General features: G+C 41.4%; 1 protein-coding gene across 2 annotated transcripts in view; it reads right to left on the bottom strand.

Annotated features, from left to right (window-relative positions):
* SHC4 (SHC adaptor protein 4) overlaps nt 1-20,084 on the bottom strand; it is a 129,786-nt gene that overhangs the window by 66,931 nt on the left and 42,771 nt on the right. The gene's annotated exons all lie outside the window — the stretch shown is intronic.

Raw genomic sequence — 20,084 nt, 5'->3', positions numbered from 1 at the left:
ATATTAGATTTCATGAAAATATTTTCTATGAGATGTTTTTGATTCCCAAAGGAAGGGAGATACAGAGAGAGGAATGCAGACCCATTAACAATAATATATACATTATAGATAGATAGATATAAAGATATATAAATAAATATAGATAGATAGGTAGGTCTATATACATAGTAGTGCAGAGCTATGTTCTCAACATAATTACCCGCAACCAATAGATAGAAAGGCTTTTTGCCTTAGCATATCTTCTCAGAATTTTATGTTTATTGCTTCTCTAGGATTCCAAACTTGTTCTGTGGAGTCAAACAGGACAACTCAGAGAGTTGGTCTTTTTGGTTTGGTTGGTTGATTGATGTTTTGAGTCATCTTAATGTTTAGTCAATAATTGATGACACATCTAATTGATCCGAATTGGCCTCTGGTGTTGCCAAAATAACTAGTCCAGGTACCCAAATATGCTGTTGGTATTTAACAAAGAGAGATTATGGGAAAGGTGTTCTTAGATCCTTTACTCCATGAGAGCCAAAAGGGGTGCTTTGGTCCAAAAAGCTCCCTGTAAATGGTTTGAAATAAAAGTAGAAACAAAGGCGGGCACTGATGCTGCCAAGTATAATAATAGTTATTATTAGAAGTTGTTACTTTTATATAGCACCTATAGTTTTATAAACTGCTTTTCCAGGCACTGTTTTCTTGATTCTCATTCCAACTGTCAATATCTTCTAACAAAAAGTAAAGTTATGAATTTGAATTTAAGGGAATGCTTTATAGGATGAGCACCCCTCAAGGAGGGTTTGGAAGGCTGAACCTTCCTGGCAGAGTGGAGTTGGGAAATTCCAGACAGAGGGAAGAGCATGTGTAAAGACACTAAAACATAAATTATCACAACATGTGGGGAACTACAGTACTTTGACATTGATATTGCAGGAGCATAAAGTGTGGTAGAACAAGAGTGAGTAAGAGCTAAGAGATGGGATTAGAGTCTGAAAACTTTTTCTGTAAAGAGCCAGATAGTAAATATTTTAGACTTTGCTCTGTTGCAACTACTGAACTCTGCCACTGTAGCTCAACAGCAGCAGTAGACAACATGTAAACAGATGAGCAGAGCTGTGTTCCAGTAACTTTATTTCTAAAAGCAGGCAACTGGCCATATTTAGCCAGTATTTAGCCGTCGTTTGCCAATTCCTGGATTAGGTAATTCACACAAACGGAGTTAGAAATAGTTCAGTTTTAAGAAACAAGAAAATGTTGACATTCATTATACTTTTAGAATTAAAAATTAAAGGAACTATAAGATACTTGCTCCACTCTTATTACATTCACAAAAAAGAAAATTACAAAGCCAGTATTGGGGGAAATGGGAATAATTCCATTTCAGGTATATTTATCCATTGCTGGTGGCCTTGACTAGTATTAATACAATCTTTCTAGAGATAAAGTTCATAAAAGATGACAAATGTCATAATATTTATCAGAGCTTTTGACAAGGGAGAAGGAATTTGTATGGAAATAGCATTGAGTAGTTATGTAAAAGAAACATTTATTTTAGAGTAAAAAACCAACCCCAAAGCTTGTGATATAGATATAAAACAAATCAATATAAATACTGCCACTTGAAAATGTTAAGTATGAGAACTGTAGAAATATGGAGGAATCTATACAAATTAGTGGGGAAAAGTAGAACTTGGAATGGCATATACACACTGATAGCAGCTATATAAAATTAATTCTGTATAAAGAGTGACATAGAAAGAGCATATAAACAGTGACTTGGTTTAGGTGTCTTCTGTGTGTGATTTGCTGTTTCCTGTTTTTGATTCTATTGATGTTTAGATGTAAACAGTGTTATGTTTTCCTTCATTGTGCAGTTGATTGCATAAAAAATCTTTTAAAATATTCAAAAGAATGCAAAGTTAGTTCCTCAGCAGGAGTTTTGCTCACGTACTGTGGACATGTGAGGGCAGGTCAAGGATGTCCCGACGGAGTGACACAGCCTGCCTCTCTTTTGCCAACAGTTGCAGAGATGGGACAATGCTCATGTTATAGATAATAACAGATCTTCATTTCTCTCTCTGCTCCCATCCCCGCTTAGCCTTTAACGCCTCCGTCTTTATAGCCACTAAGTCCAGATTTATCTTTTCAGTTCATTTGGTAGACTTGCCAGTTTCCACTCCACAAAGTTTCACAAACAAAAAAACCCTTGACCAGATTTAGCAATGCTTTCACATTAGAAATCCCTACCTTTAGATTTGTAGCCCAGAGCCTGGGTTTTAATGAAGAAGCTGCTCCTATTTATATGGTCAGGCTCAGCACTCATCACCTTATGTACGTCTTCTCATTTAGTGTTAATAATGTCATTTCAAGGTAGGTATTTTATCCCCATTTTACAAATGAAGAAACTAAAGTTCAAAGAATTTTAATAACTGCCTCCAAATAATGCAGCGGATAGTGGGAGGCACAGAATGCAAATCCAAGTCTGACTTCAAAATCCACACTCACCCAGGGAGGGACCATAATGCCAAGTGCATGAAAAGGAGGGAGTCCCAGACTTTGGGGACTAGGGAGGAGAAACATATTGGTCCCTCCCTTGTTCACTCCCCAACACAGAAAGGGGCTCCTTTTTGGCCAATCCTTCTGCATTGTGGCTGGAGTAACCTGCCAAGGGAATAAGGCAAAGTGGTAGGGGTCAGCTCTTGAGAAGGCCCATGAGGATGCCCCAGCCCTTTGCTTTCTATACATCGGCTGTTATCTCCTTAGAGACGAGAAGAACTTCCAGAGCCCGGCCACATGCCCTCAGGGGAAGAACACACATGTGTGCAAGGCACACTCACTCAAAACTTTAAAGTAAGTTGAGGCACCAGAAGCTTCACAGATTCAGAAAGTTTCTTAATATACAACTCAAAAGAGAAAAGGGGAAACTTGTGCTTATGAACTTGCTTTTAAAAAGTTGTTATACTGTACACTCACGTTCACAGCAGCATTATTCACAATAGCTAGGGGCTTCCCTGGTGGTCCAGTGGTAAAGAATCTGCCTTCCAATGCAGGAGACACAGGTTCGATCCCCGGTCAAGATCCCACATGCCGTGGGGCAGCTAAGCCCGAGCACCGCAACTATCGAGCTCACATGCCTCAGTGAGAGAGCTCACGTGCAGCAAACTACAGAGCCCACACGCTCTGGACCCCATGTGCCACAACTACTGAGCTCACGCACCCTGGAGCCCACACACCACAGCTGGGGAGAGAAAACCCGCACACCACAACTAGAGAGAAACCCGAGCGCCGCAACAAAGAGATCACATGCCATAATGAAAAGGTCCTGCATGCCTCAACAAAATATCCTGTGTGCTGCAACTAAGATCTGATGCAGCCAAAAAAAAAATAAGAAAAACAAACAAACAAATAAATAAATAAAATATTCACAATAGCCAAAGCATGGAAGGAACCCAAGTGTCCTCAATGGGTGAATGGATAAGCAAAATGTGGTATATACATACAATGGAATATTATTCAGCCTTAAAAAGGAAGGAAATTCTGCAATGTGCTACAACATAATGAATCTTGAGGACATTATGCAAAGTGAAATAAACCAGTCACAAAAAGACAGATACTGCATGATTCCACTTACATAAGGTACTTAGAGTAGGTCAAAGATCATAGAAAGTAGAATGATGGTTGCCAGGGTCTGGGGGAGAATGGGGAGTTACTGTTTAATAGGTACAGAGTTTCAGTTTCACAAGATGAAAAGAATTATGGGGATGGACAGTGGTGATGGCTGCACAGCAATGTGAACATATTTAATGCCCCTGAACTATATAGTGGGCTGGCCAAAAAGTTCATTCAGGTTTTTGTAAGATGTTACAGAAAAACCCAAATGAACTTTTTGGCCAACCCAATACTTTAAAGTGGTAATTAAGATGGTAAATTTTATTTTATGTGTCTTTTGCCATAATAGAGAAAAAGAGCTACCAAAAATAAAGTAGTTATTACTTTTTTTTACTTGAGACTCTAAGGAGAATCATAGGTCTCTCTTCAATAAAAGGCCTATTTGTACAAATGTTTCTATTCAATTTTAGAGGGCCCATCCCACCCCTACCCACCCGCCCCTCAGCACCATCCCTGGAAAACCATCTGTGGGCCTCTTGGGAATCCACACTTCCCAGGTTAAGAACCACTGCTTTAAAATAACCTCTCAAAACTCTCCTTTCTTTGCTGTTATCAGTGTTAGCAAATCTGAAACCCTAGTCAGGGAAGACACATACGTGCTTGCGTTTTGTTGCCTTTCTTCACAAAGATCTTTTCTTCCCCTCAGACTCGACCAAGAGATTAACTGTAACATTTTCAAGAACAAATAGTACTTTCAATGCTTTCCTGGAGTTCCAGACACACCCTCCGACCTAAAGCACTGACTTTACAAATACTGAGAAAAAAGAAAACAGAGATCCTGAAGCAGGGATTCCTCACAGGACGGGGGTGCCCCCCACCATCCCAGCTGCTCAAGCAGCCTGCATTTCTGCAGAGCATGTTGGAAGCTGACGACCATGGGACATTCTCCAGCGAGCAAACATTCAGCAATCGTCCTCTCTTAGAGGAGCAAGACTTTTCAGAGTTTAAACGGCTAAAGATTTCCATCCTGGGAGCCTGTACCAGAAAGAGAGAGAGAGAGACCCACGGCACCAACAGTGGTCACTTTGTTTATTGTTTTGCCACATGAGAGGGAAGGGGAGAAGCGGGCTGATGTAAGAGAATGAGAATGCAGTTGAAGATTTGCTTTTAAGCATATAAAACCCTGCCTACGCCATAAGACCAAAAAAAGATATTTTTGTCTGTTTTAACAGAGTCCAAACTAATCACCCAAACAAAGGCACCTTTCTTCATCAACCCCTGGCCACTACAGTACTTAAGAAGTTATAATTTTTCTGTGTCTTTAACTCTTAAACAGTTAAGCTCCTCTGGAAGCAATATTGCCCAATCTTTGTTTTTTAAAATTTGGAAGGCAATATCCTAATCCAAGACAAAGGGGAGCATTTAAGGGAGGATGGGGGCCTGTGGGACAGAATGTTTCCAATGAATGTCAAAATACAGTTCTTCAGTAAATAGGAAAGCCAGAAACTGTGTCACATGAAACCAGGCAAATGGCCCAGCAGAGCAGTTAAAAGCAACTATCCCCATCTCCCAACACACACACACACACACACACACACACACACACACACACAAGGAGTGGTTCTGTTTTGTCCAAGGAAACAGAAATGAGAATACATTTTAATCCCAGCAAGAGCCTTTCCAAACTAAAACTCAAAAAATATGTAGGCAGGGCCTCCCTGGTGGCGCAGTGGTTGAGAGTCCGCCTGCCGATGCAGGGGATACGGGTTCGTGCCCCGGTCTGGGAGGATCCCATATGCCGCGGAGCGGCTGGGCCCGTGAGCCATGGCCGCTGGGCCTGCGCGTCCGGAGCCTGTGCTCCGCAACGGGAGAGGCCACAGCAGTGAGAGGCCCGCATACCGCAAAAAGAAAAAAAAAAAAAAAAAAAAAATATGTAGGCAGAACAAAGGCCCAGGGATTTTCCCTTACTTTTCGTCTCCAACTTGAACCCTTAAAGAAATCAGTTAACAATGTCGCAGGGACAAGTTGTCACCTGAATGTCTCAAACTGCTTTCCTATTGATGAATGAGAGGACGCGTAAGTAATTCAGACTCCACATCAGTGTGGTATTACGGTGTTCCAATTGTTCTAGGGAAACTAGTACCTGCTTTTTTGAAATCTTTGCCTTCAGAACATCAAGCCTCAGTGATCTATGTGTTCAATTTTGTTCAGCTTGGTGAAATTAAAGACATCCAAGAATGTGTGCAAGCCCCAGACAGGACACTTTAGAACATGAGCCTGCCTCCATGGCGATAAGCACACAATGAGTGCAGTCAATGCCCCTAGACCAGCGGAAAATGGAAAACTTCAAAATCCCTTTGTGCTATTATCAAGGGGCATCGCCCATGCACTCTGGGAGGGTCGACACAGCCCGTAAAATATATCCTTTCATTTTAGAAATAGGTACTTCAGGTCCCAGATGGTCAAATCAAACCTTTCAGGACTGCCCACAGCATTTACTCTCACATGGACTTATCTCACCACTCCGTTCAACCTGGATTCTATTTAAAATCTGATTATAAAGTACATTTGCAATTCTACCCAACACAAGCCACCATAGAACACAGGTTGTTCTGTCTACTCTGTGATTCTGCCCTTTGGCTCTGATGCAAAGGTTGACCCATCAACTGCACTTTAATGAAGTGAAAGACCATCCCGTCCCCAGGATGGCACCTCCCCTGCAAGTATCTCCCCAGTAAATAGAAATGAAGTGCTGATTTTCTCCTATCCCCACAATGTTTTCCTGTAATAGAATCACATATTTCAAAATGCAAACACACCCCCATACTGATGGCTTATACACCTTCAAATATGAAATAACAACAGAGAAATGGGGTTGATTTAACACAAAACACACTGGAATTGGTAAATCCAAAGGACTGTTCTCCTTTACCTTGGAATAAACTAAAACAACTCTGTTTTAGACAAAACATACTAAAATATTATGAAGGCATGTCTTTTGGGGTTAAAGAGTGTACTGATCATACAGTGTGGTCACTTAAGAATCAAAATTCATTTTTTAAAAAACCAAAACAGATCCAACATAATCACCCACTTTATTCGTCGCATTTCACTCCAAATGATGTTTATCTACTTCCAAAAATTAGGCCTATCTTCAAAAAAGGAAGATTTGGTGCCATTTAAGATACTTAAAACAGTTTGCCAGAGGTATGTATAATGTTGAGCAAGACGATAATGGGTAGAATGACTGTATGACTTCCACCACCGTTTAAAAAAAAAAAACGCCTTTTTTTTTTTTGCGGTACACGGGCCTCTCACTGTTGTGGCCTCTCCCCTTGCGGAGCACAGGCTCTGGACGTGCAGGCTCAGCGGCCATCGCTCACGGGCCCAGCCACTCCGCGGCATGTGGGATCTTCCCAGACCGGGGCACGAACCCATGTCCCCTGCATCGGCAGGCGGACTCTCAACCACTGCGCCACCAGGGAAGCCCCATAACTCCTTCTTTTATGGGCCATTTGGTGTATATACTACAGATTTTATCTGGTAAGTCCATTTTTTTAAAATGTGTGTGTGTGCCTCTGGAAGGAATTAGTAACTGGCTTAGCCAGTTGAATCCACTGGTCGGACAACTTTGGCATGCACATCTGCTAAGAATTCACTGAGATAACCATTTAGTACATGGCGATCAAACTTCAAAGTTCTTAAGAATTAACTGGGATGCTGGTTCAAAATGCAGATTCCTGGGACTGTTCTTGAGATTTTGATTCTATAGGTCTGTAGTTTAACAGCCTCCCAGGTGATTCTGAAGCAGAGCAGTTCAAGGACCACACAGCGGATTAGAACTTCTACTTGAACTCACTGCACAGTATGACTGGTTCTGTGCTCTACAGCTTCAACCAGATGGTTGTATTAGTGGATGCTAAGGAATTAGGTCACCTGCTCCTAGCAGCTACGGTAGGGAAGGCTACACTACCTGCACATTTGATGATGTTCCATTCAGCGAGAAATTTGTATTCAACTTAGTCAATATGCTGGGAAAGATATTTGGTATAATCCTCTCCTGTCCACTCTGTCCCCTTTATCCTGGCTATCTCCTCACGGGAAGGGCTTTCACCAGAGGGCATCTGGAGGTCCTGAACATCTTTGCTCACATGACCCCCTGCACACATGGGTGGTGATAAGTGACCTGCATTCTCTCCCATCTGGCAGCCTGTATGCTAAGAAGCCTAATCCATCTGCCCCTCGAAATGTATTCATGCTCTAGGCAGTGGTTCTCAACCTTGGCTGCACATTGGGGAAACACAGGGGAGCTTTAACAAATCCTGATGACTGGGTCTCATCTCCAGACATTCTGATTTAATGGGTGAGGGTGGGACTACTGGAAGTGCTTCCAACAGAGCTAAGTCAGGTTGAGAATCTCTTCATAGAAGTAGTCGGCATGCCTTTTTACACAGGACCAGAAAGTGAAAATGTTAGGCTTTTAGAGCCATACAGACTGTCGCAACAACTCAACTCTGCAGTTGTAGCTTGAACAGCAGCCACAGACAATACATAAACGAATGGGCATGCTTGTGTGCCAGAAACACTTATGGACACAAATGTGAATTCCATGTAATTTCCACATGTCACAAAATATTCTTCTTTGATATTTTCCCCCCAACCATTTAAAAAAGTCAAAAAACATTCTTGGCTCAAAAGGTGGCAGAATCAAAATCAGATAGCAGGTGGTTTGCTCACCCTTCTTCTGGAGCAAACCAGAAAGGAATGGAAGAGGCCTTGGGGTCACAGTCAGCTATTAGCTTGTACATGGCAGAAAAACCATTAGAACACAACCTTTTAATCTTCACAGACAAAGATTATTTATACATATTTTGGACTTGGTCTTGCTAAGTATCTTGGTACAGGAAGCTGGGTTTTATAAGAGATGAGTCTTCTATTGTATAAATATAAGGATTATGGAACTTCTTCTACAACTGTTAATTATCATCTTCCATTCTTTGTTTCTCCTACCAGCATTCAGTGAAGGGAGAGGGGAACTGACATTCTTCTTCTTTTTTTTTTCTATCAACTAAGTTTCATTGAGTGGCATGGTATCATGTGCATGATACAGTACAAAGTGCTTGCAGGAATACAGAAATAAACAAAAGTGTAAAATTACTATACATAATTGTTAAAAGGGAAAAAAGTGGAGCACTTTAATTTATCTATAACTCTTCTATGATAATAGAATGAAGAAAGGCTCATTGAGTGGCCTCTGCAATCATACAGCCAGAATTCAAAATCTAGCAGTCTCCTATAAGCTCTGTCATGTTGAACAAGTTTTTAAAGCTTTCTATGTCTCAGTTTCTTAAATTTATATAGTGGGAATAATAATAGTGCTTTGAACAATGCTTCAGTAAATGTCAGCCATTAGTATTGCTTTATCCTTAAAATGTCTGTCTGCTTTGAGAACTGGGTCTAACCTGCTTTTTACAATACCTAGTACCCAGCAGCGTACTCTATGGTTATAACTGGAATGTTATAAATAATATGTTGTAGAAGAGGTCCAATTATGTCTATTATGCAAGTAGTAATGGATAGTTCACATTTCTATAAAGGCAGAATGCTTATCTGATTTTCTTTAGATACCCCATGGCACCTGCCTTGGATATACTGAATGTTCAGTATGTAAATATTTAGACAGCTCTATGGCACTGAAACAAAGTATGATCCTTGTCCCCCTGTATAACCCAGATACCCCTTCAGAACAAAGGTAGTCATTGCCCCTGTTGCTGGAGTGTTCACTGCTAATACCTCACAGCTGAGTTCCTTCCCCAGAACTTCTCCTCTCCTTAAGGCAGTTACCTAGCCCACAGATATGTCCCTCCCTGGAGGCAGTAGGCACCAACAACAAGCCAATACGGGGTTTGAAGGCCCGGTCTCTTTACCCACGAGATCTGCTGAAGCCTTTGTTGAGAAAGCATCACTATTCAAGCCTCCCTGCCTGCCCCACCAGGTCTAGTCCTGTATCCCTCACTCTCTCAAGTGTTGATCTTGAGACTCTGCCCAGCAAACCTTTTGCATTTGACTCTCCATCTCAGAGTCTGTTTCTAGATCCAGCCTAAGTCCTGCTAATGAGCTGCTGCCAGAATTATGCTACTTTACTTTGTCATAAACACTTAACTAGAGGATGTCTTTCCTTTTTAAGAATCTGCATTGTCACAGCTGACAGTGAAAAAAAATCAGAGAAAATCCTCGTAAGTGGCTCAGATTATCCAGATCAAAAAGATCCACCCTCGGGCTTCCCTGGTGGTGCAGTGATTGAGAGTCCGCCTGCCAATGCAGGGGACACGGGTTTGTGCCCCGGTCTGGGAAGATCCCACATGCCGCGGAGCAGCTGAGCCCGTGAGCCATGGCCGCTGAGCCCGAGCGTCCGGAGCCTGTGCTCCGCAATGGGAGAGGCCACGACAGTGAGAGGCCCGCGTACCGCAAAAAAAAAAAAAAAAAAAAAAAAAAAAAGATCCACCCTCTTATTAATCAAACATACATGAAAATGCACATTTTCCTAGAGTAGGTGCAGCTCTCGCAAGCTCCAACTCATGTTTAAGAAAAGGGGTCAGAGCCTGCATTTATTCCATTAGGCATTTCACAGTTTTCCTAAGGAGAATCCTGACAGGAAACAGAACAAATCTGCCTGGCAGGTGGAGAGACATGCCAACTGTCCTGTATTTCCTTTGGCCACAAAGCTCTCTTTTTATCAAAGAAAAGTCTTTCAGGCTGAGATTAGTTTTTAATGAATTCTGAGTGCTTCCCATTTAGTTCACTCTTCCTAAAAGGAACTGTAACATTGATTTTTCTGGAGATATGTATATATATACATACATACATATATCAGAATTAAAACTCACTGCTCTGGTATTCCCTAGGCTTTACCCTTTTCTTTTCTTAAAAGCAAAAATAACCTCCAGATGCTTTTGGGGATTTTCTGGGGATCCACCTTTTCAAAAATAAGGGATTTCCATATGATCCGTGGTCCAACTAGAGAACTCATTTTGAAACCACTGATAGGGTTCCCTTACACCCGTGGTTCTCAAAGTGTGGTCCCCAGACCAGTGGCATAAGCGACACCAGGAACCTTGTCAGACATGCAAATTCTTGAATTCAAAACTCTGGGAGTGGGGCCCAACACTCTGTGCTATAACAAGCCCTCCAGGTGATTGATTCTCTCATGTGCTGAAGTTTGAGAACCACTGTCTGACACATTTTTTTTTTCCTTAGTAGAGATCAGAAAAGGATACTAAAAGTATCCTCACCTACATACTTTTGAGCATCTTTATGAAGGCCCTTCCAGAGAGAACTCACAAACAAGGGATCTGGTATCTTGAACCTAGGACAAATTCTAACCTGAGGTTTGGATGTTTCCTTATTCTGTCACTTATGGCTTTCAGCATTTCCCTGAGTTTTGTTCCTTAGAATTCTCTCATTTTGACTGAGGCATAGTACACAAGAGTCAGGCAGGGCTTCCCTGGTGGCACGTGGTTGGGAGTCCACCTGCTGATGCGGGGGACTCGGGTTCATGCCCCGGTCTGGGAAGATCCCACATGCCGCGGAGCGGCTGGGCCCGTGAGCCATGGCCGCTGAGCCTGTGTGTCCGGAGCCTGTGCTCCGCAATGGGAGAGGCCATGGCAGTGAGAGGCCCGTGTACCGCAAAACAAACAAAAAAAAGAGTCAGGCAGACCTGATTACTGGTTCCACCACTTATTAACTTGCTAGGGGAGTTCCATAATTTATCTAAGTCTCAGTATCCTCATGCGCAAAATAGGACTACTAGTAATATATTTTATAAATGTTAACTTTTATGATGCTGACCGTAGCTATTAATTAATAATAAACTGCTCTGTAGACTGCTTCCTAAAAGTTGAAAACCATGTTTGAATCCCTGAACTAGAAAGAGGTTGAAGTACAGCCAGTTCCCTGGGATCAAGAAATCCTTCTCTTCATCTGAATCAACTCCTTGGACCCCAAGGCTCTCTGAATCAAACTGAGTATCTTCAGTGAATTTATTTTCACTCCTTTGTTCAACAATGTATATGAATGGGGTCCATGTGCCAGATGCTCTACCATGGAGCCAGGGACCTGACCCAATTGTCTAAGAGCTCCTCATTCTGGAATTTGGTCTGGTTCAGGATGCCAGATTCCATGTTTGTAGAATATCTAGGTCTTTTCTGCTTTTCTCTGACTACTAGCAGTGACCTTCAAGACCTCCAGAGTCATCTAAAGAAATGTGATCTAGGCCTGAAAGTCCCTGAAACCTCTCTTTTAACCAATAAATATTTATTGATCCAACTATGCCCCAGTCACTGTGGCTCTGCAACCTACCAGGCCCATGGAATAGGCTTCCAGGGAGAACCTTAAGGCCCAAAGATGATGGATGATGAAGCCCTTGCAATTGACTGCCCCACTGAAAAAGGACCATAGGGACCCAAGGCCTTCTAGGCCAGACACACTCTGGGGCCCACTCTGGACTTTTTCAGGAAGCGCCTGTGCAACCACAGCATTGGTGTTTCCAGGAGCAATGGTTCAAAAGGCCTATTCTATTGCATTGTTAAATTATTCATAGCAGGAGCTGACCACTATGTCCATTAAAATCAAAATTAGAAACCCCGTTTCTTGGTCCTGGAGACACTTACACAGAGTCTAGTTGAAAATGCATGGGGTGTTACAAACACCCAGTACCGACTTCTAAAGGAAACCAAAGAGGGCCACAAAAGGGAGATACCGGAAAGTATTCTCAACTGAACTCTGCATGGTAGAGAAGGCCTGGGGGAAAAAGTCACTGGAAAAAAAGCTATTTCATTTAGTAATTGAAGCTAAAAATACTGGGGTCACCCCCAAATGCATACGCTTTAACATTCATGCATTTTAAGCTCTGCATTAATTTGTTTCTCCTCAAACTCTTGAGGCCATCCACTATAATCCATACTTAGACATGGACAGATAGCTAACTCTTCTCACTTAGGTCAGTGAATGTGTGTATATTGCCTGTTAGAGAGAGAGAGAGTGTACATGTGTGTGTGTTCATACAATAATATCTGCACATCTGTAAGTTTCTATAGATTCATATGGATAAATTAGCAGGCCCTGATTTCAGCTGCAACATATTTTTAGAAACCATTTCATAAAGTGGATCACATTTGCCATGGAAAAAATACTGTAATTGGGAGTTTCATTCCTGACCAAGGATTTCTCAGCAAATCAAATATAGATGCTGTAAACAGCCTGTTGTAAAACAAAACTAATGACCATTTTATAAACCTCTATAAATATCTCAAAAACACTAAAACAATGCCCTACATCCTATAAAAAGGCATAAACATATACAATACCTATACGTGTAGTTTCAAAGTTTCTTGAAATATCCAAACAGTACTTAAACATACAGCTCAATTGAATTATGTTCAAAAATTAATGCACTAACTATAATAACATCAAACATTTGACTAACAGTTTTGCAACCCTTAGATTTTAGTGAAGAATTTGGGGGATGATTTATATATTCTCAATCTTTTTTTTTTTAAGGTGTTCGAAGAAATCGATCTATTGTGTTCTTTGAGGTAGGAATCCACTTTTTACTGCATTTACTACTGCTGTTTTTACAAGCTGTTTTTTCCTCCTCCCAGCAAATGCTCTTCTCAATATATGAGTGTTACAGAACTACCATATTGCCCAAGTGCAACTCTGCCCTGGCCAAAGATGACTGGCTCAGGATTAGGCCCCAATCACCATCCTACCTAGGAATTTGATATTTGGAACTGAGAAAATCAGAGATGGGGAGTCTCTGCACTCCTGCTGCTGAGGCCTCGGCAGCCCTGACCATATCCTTCTATTGGTTTGATTGTTCACTGCTCCTCAGCTTCCATGAGCTGCCCCAATATCCTTTCAAGAATCCCCCTTTTGGCTTAAGCTAGGCAGAGTCATTTTCTGCTACTTAAAGCCAGAAGACTCAATAAATATACCTATGGCAAGTAGATGCACTTAAAATTATTTCTGCCACCTTAAAGCTCAGGTCAAAGCAAGTACTGGTCATACTTAATGACCTAGAAAATGTGCATAATAAATGATAAAAACACATCGCAAATTAATATAATTTATATATATATATATATATATATATATATAATTTATATATATATATAATCTCACTTTACTTTCCAAACATATGACTGGAAAAACCTTATACCAAACTGTTACTCTTGATTACCTCCAGTGATTTGTCTGTTTTTTCTTTTCTTTTACCCTACTTCCCAATTCCCACAATAAGCCACATTTAATTTTTATAATCAGAAAGAAATAGTGAAAAAATGTTAAGAATTAGATGTTCCACAGAGACCTGACATCAGCGATGGTAATGATCATAGCCGTGCTGTTCTCTCAGTTAGAAGTGATTTTTTTTTTTTTTTCCGTACGCGGGCCTCTCACTGTTGTGGCCTCTCCCGTTGCGGAGCACAGGCTCCGGACGCACAGGCTCAGTGGCCGTGGCTCACGGGCCCAGCCGCTCCGCGGCATGTGGGATCTTCCCAGACCGGGGCACGAACCCATGTCCCCTGCATCGGCAGGCGGACTCTCAACCACTGCGCCACCAGGGAAGCCCTAGAAGTGATTTTAAAGACAACTCAGGGGAATTCTCTGGCGGTCCAGTGGTTAGGACTCTGTGCTTCCACCTCAGGGGGCCTGGGTTCAATCCCTGGTTGGGGAACTAAGATCCCACAAGCCGAGAAGCGCAGCCAAAAAAAAAAAAAAATGTGGATAAAGATGACTCAGGCTTCCCTTTACTGCCTGAATTGTCTCCCAGCATCTTAGTCTATTCACAGTTATAAGAGCAGTTACTTCGCTTCAAACCAAAGCAATGTCACTAGGAAACATTAAGTGCCGTAGGGACAGGATTTGGTTTAAGAGTACCTGGGTTTTGGGCTACCCTGGTGGTGCAGTGGTTGAGAGTCCACCTGCCGATGCAGGGGACACGGGTTCGTGCTCCGGTCTGGGAAGATCCCACATGCCGTGGAGCGGCTGGGCCCGTGAGCCATGGCCGCTGAGCCTGCGCGTCCGGAGCCTGTGCTCCACAACAGGAGAGGCCACAACAGTGAGAGGCCCGCGTACCACAAAAAAAAAAAAAAAAAAGAGTACCTGGGTTTGAGCCCAGCAAAAGAGCTGTGTGGTCTTGGGATGGTCACTTATCTTATCTGAGCCTCAGCTTCCCCCTGCTCAAAATGGGGAATTACAGTGCCTTCCTCTCAGGGTGATTGTGTGGTTCATAAGAGAACATGAATGTAAAAGCCCTGGGCAAGCAAAACAAATGTCAGCTGTTGTTAACTACTCTCGCCTCTTGTCCTGCAGCAGCCCTCTCTGCCAGCGTGGTTTTTGGTTGGGCTTCCCGGTCAAGAAGTTAGAAGAGGCCACTATGCACTCCTTCCCTAATACTCTCAGCTGTGGCACCTGCTAGACAATAGGCCCTGATGCTTCAGTTGTCCTGCTCTTACTGGCTTTGCACCTTTTCAGCAAGGTAAACAGACTACATTGAATACTTCAAAAATATAACTCATCTAGTAACTGATACTTTTAAAAAATTGTGGTAAAACATACATACATAAAATTTACCATTTTTACCATTTTTAAGTGTACAGTTCAGTGGCATTAAGTATTGATACATTCATATTGTTGTGCAATCAGCACCACTATCCATCTCTAGAACTTTTTCACCTTCCCAAACTGAAACTCTGTACCCATTAAGCACTAACTCCCTCCCCTTATAACCCCTAGCAACCACCATTCTGCTTTCTATCTCTGGATCTGACTACTCTAGGCACTTCATATAAATGAAATCATACAGTATTGGTCTTTTTGTGACTGATTTATTTACTTAGCACAATGTCCTCAAGGCCTGCACTGTGCTGAATGTTTGTGACTCCCCAAAATTTGTGTGCTGAAATCCTAACCCCCCAAAGGTGATGGTACTAGTAAGTGGGGCTTTGGGGAGGTAATTAGGTTATGAGGGTGGGGCCCTCATGAAGGAGATTAGTGCTCTTATAAAAGAGGTACCACAGAGCTCCCTAGCCCCTTCTACAATGTGAGGATACAATAAGTCTGTGATCCAGAAAAGGGCCCTCACCTGACCATGATGGCACCTTGATCTCAGATATCACAACTCCAGAGCAGTAAGAAATAAATATCTGTTGTTTATAAGCTACCCAATCTATGGTATTTCATTATAGCGGCCCAAATGCACTAAGACAAGGTTAATCCATGTTGTAGCATGTGTCAGAATTTCCTTTTTTTCAGCTTTACTGAGGTATAATTGACAAATAAAGTCATAATATATTTAAAGTGTACAACATGATAATTTGATAGATGTGTCCATTGTGAAAGAATTCCCAAAATCAAGTTAACTAGCGCATGCATCAGCTCACACATTTGCCTTTTTTTTTTTTTTTGGTGAGAATACTTAAAATCTACTCTCTTAGCAAATTTCAATACAGTATTATCAACTATAGTCACTATGTTATACATTAGATCATCAAACCTTAATCATCTTATAACTGAAAGTTTGTTCCCTTTAACCAATATCTCTCCATTTCCCCACCTGCCCTCCAGTCCCTGGCAACCACCATTCTACTCTCTGTTGCTATGAGCTGGACTTTTTCAAAAAAGATTCCACGTATAAGTGATAACATGTAGTATTTATCTTTCTCTGTCTGGCTTATTTCATTTAGCATAATGCCCTCCAGGTTCATCTGTGTTGTCACAACTGGCAGGATTTCTTTCTTTTTTAAGGTTAATATTCCATTGTATGTATATACCATGTTTTGTTTATCCATTCATCCATCAGTGGATACTTGGGTTGCTTCCACCTTTTGAGTTTGTGAATAATGTCACTATGAACATGTGTGTACAAATATCTGTCTGAATACATGCTTTCAATTCTTTTAGATACATACACAGAAGTGGAATTGTTCGATCATATGGTAACACTATTTTTAATTTTTTAGGAACTGCCATATTGTTTTCTACAGCAACTGCACCATTTTACATCACCACCAGCAATGCACAAGAGTTCCGATTTCTCCACAACCTTGACAACATTTATTTTCTAGTTTTTTGTTGTTTTTGGTTTTTTTTTAATAATAGCCATTCTAATGAGTGTGAAGTACTATCTCATGGTGGTTTTTATTTGCATTTCCCTAATGATTAGTGGTGTTAAGCATCTTTTCATGTGCTTATTGTCCATTTGTGTGTCTTCTTTGGAGAAATGTCTATTCAATTCCTTTGCCCAGTTTTTAATAGGGTTGTTTGGTTTCCTGTTGTTGAGTTGCAGGAGTTCTTTACATATTTTGAATATTAATTCCTTATCAGATATATGACTAAAATATTTTTTCCATTCTGTGGGTTGCCTTAGTAACTGTACTTCTTGGCCTCACCTGTGCTCATTCAAATAGTAACTGCATCTGCATGTGAGAGACATTGTGCTATTGACTCTAAGGAAAAGGTGCCCTTGACTTTCACACCCTCTCTCTGTGGGTTTGACTCTGTCATGCTATCAGAATCCTTCCCAACTGCTTGGGAACTTTTTTTTTTTTAATAAATTTATTCATTTATTTATTTATTTTTGGCTGCATTGGGTCTTCATTGCTGCACGTGGGCTTTCTCTAGTTGTGGCGAGCAGGGGCTACTCTTCATTGCAGTGCACAGGCTTCTCATTGAGGTGGCTTCTCTTGCTGTGCAGCACAGGCTCTAGGCGCACAGGCTCAGTAATTGTGGTGCACGGGCTTAGCTGCTCCGCAGCATGTGGGATCTTCCTGGACCAGGGCTCAAACCCATGTCCCCTGCATTGGCAGGCAGATTCTTAACCACTGTGCCACCAGGGAAGTCCCAGTTTGGGAATTTTTTAAAATTATTGTATCTTTGAAGACTTCTAAAAGGAATTTAATTGGCTATTTCATCTCAGATACCTGAGAAGCGAGATCTCAGTCCTAACGAGGTTGTGAGGAACCAGGAGTAGCATAGCTTGAAGCTAGCAGAGGTGGTCACTGTCCACACATTCAGACACACGCCACACAAAACCTCCATGAGGGCTCCCTGATGTCCCCAGGTGTGTGGGAGGAAGTACGTCCACTCACACCGGTGCCTGCCGAGGAGAATTTGACTGTTATGTGTTGTAACTGTTCTCACCAGCTGATAAAGGTCATAAGCCTTGACCGTGGGACCCCAGACCCTTCTTGGGGCCTTTACATTCCTTCCTGACCAACGAACGATGAAACTTGTTTTATCCAACCACGTACATTCTGCCTCAGCAAGTGCTCGTTTTCAATTTTTAGCATGACCACTATGAACTAGAACTCTGGCAAGTTAATAAACTCGGCCCTTTATACCAGCTCTGCTGTCTTTACTTTGCTTGCCATGTGAGCTGCAATCCCACACTTCACTGCATGGTCTCCTCACAGGTCAACACAGAACCCACACACCACATGCCGGACAGTTACTCCAGGTTTTACACTGATACACTTATCCATGCACAGCTGCAATCAATCTCATTCATACATTCCTCAGGAAATTTACATAAATGCCAGCCTATTTTCAAACAAATTGATATCTTAATTTAGCCACCTAGCATGCAGATATTTGACCTCTACAGAATACTTAAAACTTTCCCTCCTGATGTTCACATTTCTTATAAAGCTCATCCACAGGACTTTAGGTAAATGTTCAGCTGCATCTTGGATCTGCTTTGCATTTAATAGTTGCTAACACACACAGACACACACAGACACACACAGAGAATTATGCATTTGTCTCTGAAGAGCTGCCTTTAATGTCCTGTTGAAGCCAAAGAATCAAAATTTCAATACAGTGAATTAAATTTGCAGAATCAGGGCTCAGGAGCAATAACATTCCAAACAGGAAACTACTCCAATTACAACATCCTCTGAATTATGATCTATGCTTCCTTGCTGCTTTACCTACTACCAATCACCCAAACAGCCTGCTTACTGTCTACAGGAGCAGTTCCAAAAACCACTACTCAGGGTTTTCTCCCCACCATGGAATGGAATGGGGCAGATCCCTTATGATCAGTTAGAGAAAATGAATCTGAAGCCAGGACCCCAAAAGGAAGCACTCACCACTCATTCTCTAACCACACCCCATTTCCTTCACAGACCCCCACCCCCAAAGGGGTGGCCGTCACAGGAATGAGGCTAATAACTCACCAAGAATTGCTGCTTCCCAGCTGTCCTGGAGCCTGGCATGGACAGATCCTGTGCTGGGTGCTTTGCGCTTAGCCTGGCTGATTTTACTACCATGGATGAGTTACAAATGTAAGGCAATAAACACAGGAAGAGGACAGTGTGGTAAGACAATGATCTGGAGGTTCCTCCCACCAGCAATGTGCCCTGCCCTTGGGGTAAATTATGTCCTGTGGTGATGAACTAAATGTTCCCTCCACGTTTCCTATGAAGTTCTGTTCTTCAGGGTTGAAAACCAAGCCCTGTCCCACCAGCTCCACTTATTGCATTTACCCTGACGTATAATTTATTCCTCCTTCAGTATCGGAGGTAGTTTCCCACCAAGACACAAAGAGGCATCCTTAGTGGGAAAGGGAAGATTTTTTTTCTTCTTTGCATGATGTGGATGCTTATGCAAGGGAGGGAGTGGGCTTTAGGTTTTAGTGACATGATTTCTTGTGTGTGTGTGTGTGTGTTTCAGATCAAATGAGTTTTTTGTTTTCTTTATCTTTGTTTTAAAAATCATGATGAATGGTAATTAGATTTATCATGGTGATCAATTTGAAATGTATAGAAATATCGAACCACTATGTTGTATACCATAAATTAACATAATGTTGTAGGTCAATTACACTGCAAAAACAAACAAACAAACTCATTAAAAAGGTCAGATTTTTGGATACGAGAGGCTGAAGGTGGAGGGAGGGGAATTAGCGGAAGGGAGTCAAAGGTACAAACTTCCAGTTATAAGATAAGTATTAGAGATGTGATGTACAACGTGATAAATATAATTAACACTGCTGAGTGTTATATATGGAAGTTATTAAGAGAGCAAATCCTGAGTTCTCATCATAAGAAAAACATTTTTTTATATTTCTTTAATTTTGTATCTATATGAGATGATGAATGCCCAGTAAATTTATTGTGATCATTTCATGATATATGTAAGTCAGATCATTATGCTGTACACCTTAAACTTATACAGTGCTGTATATCAATTATATCTCAATAAAACTCGAAGACAAAAATAAAAATAAAGAAATTATGAAAGAATAATCAAGAAATTAAAGAAAGAACAGCGTAAAATAAACTTAAAAAGGAGGAAAGATATACTGAAGACAAAGAGGAAATAAATGAATTAGAAAACCAAAGACCAAGTAGATTTGAATAATAAAAACTAAACCTGGTTCTTTCAAAAGAGCAATAAAATAAACCTCTGGCAAATCTAATTTTAAA

The sequence above is a fragment of the Mesoplodon mirus genome, assembly GCF_964341445.2.
Source record: "Mesoplodon mirus genome assembly, chromosome: 4".
NCBI classification, from domain to species: Eukaryota; Metazoa; Chordata; class Mammalia; order Artiodactyla; family Ziphiidae; genus Mesoplodon; species Mesoplodon mirus.
This window is presented reverse-complemented; position numbering and strand designations above follow the sequence as displayed.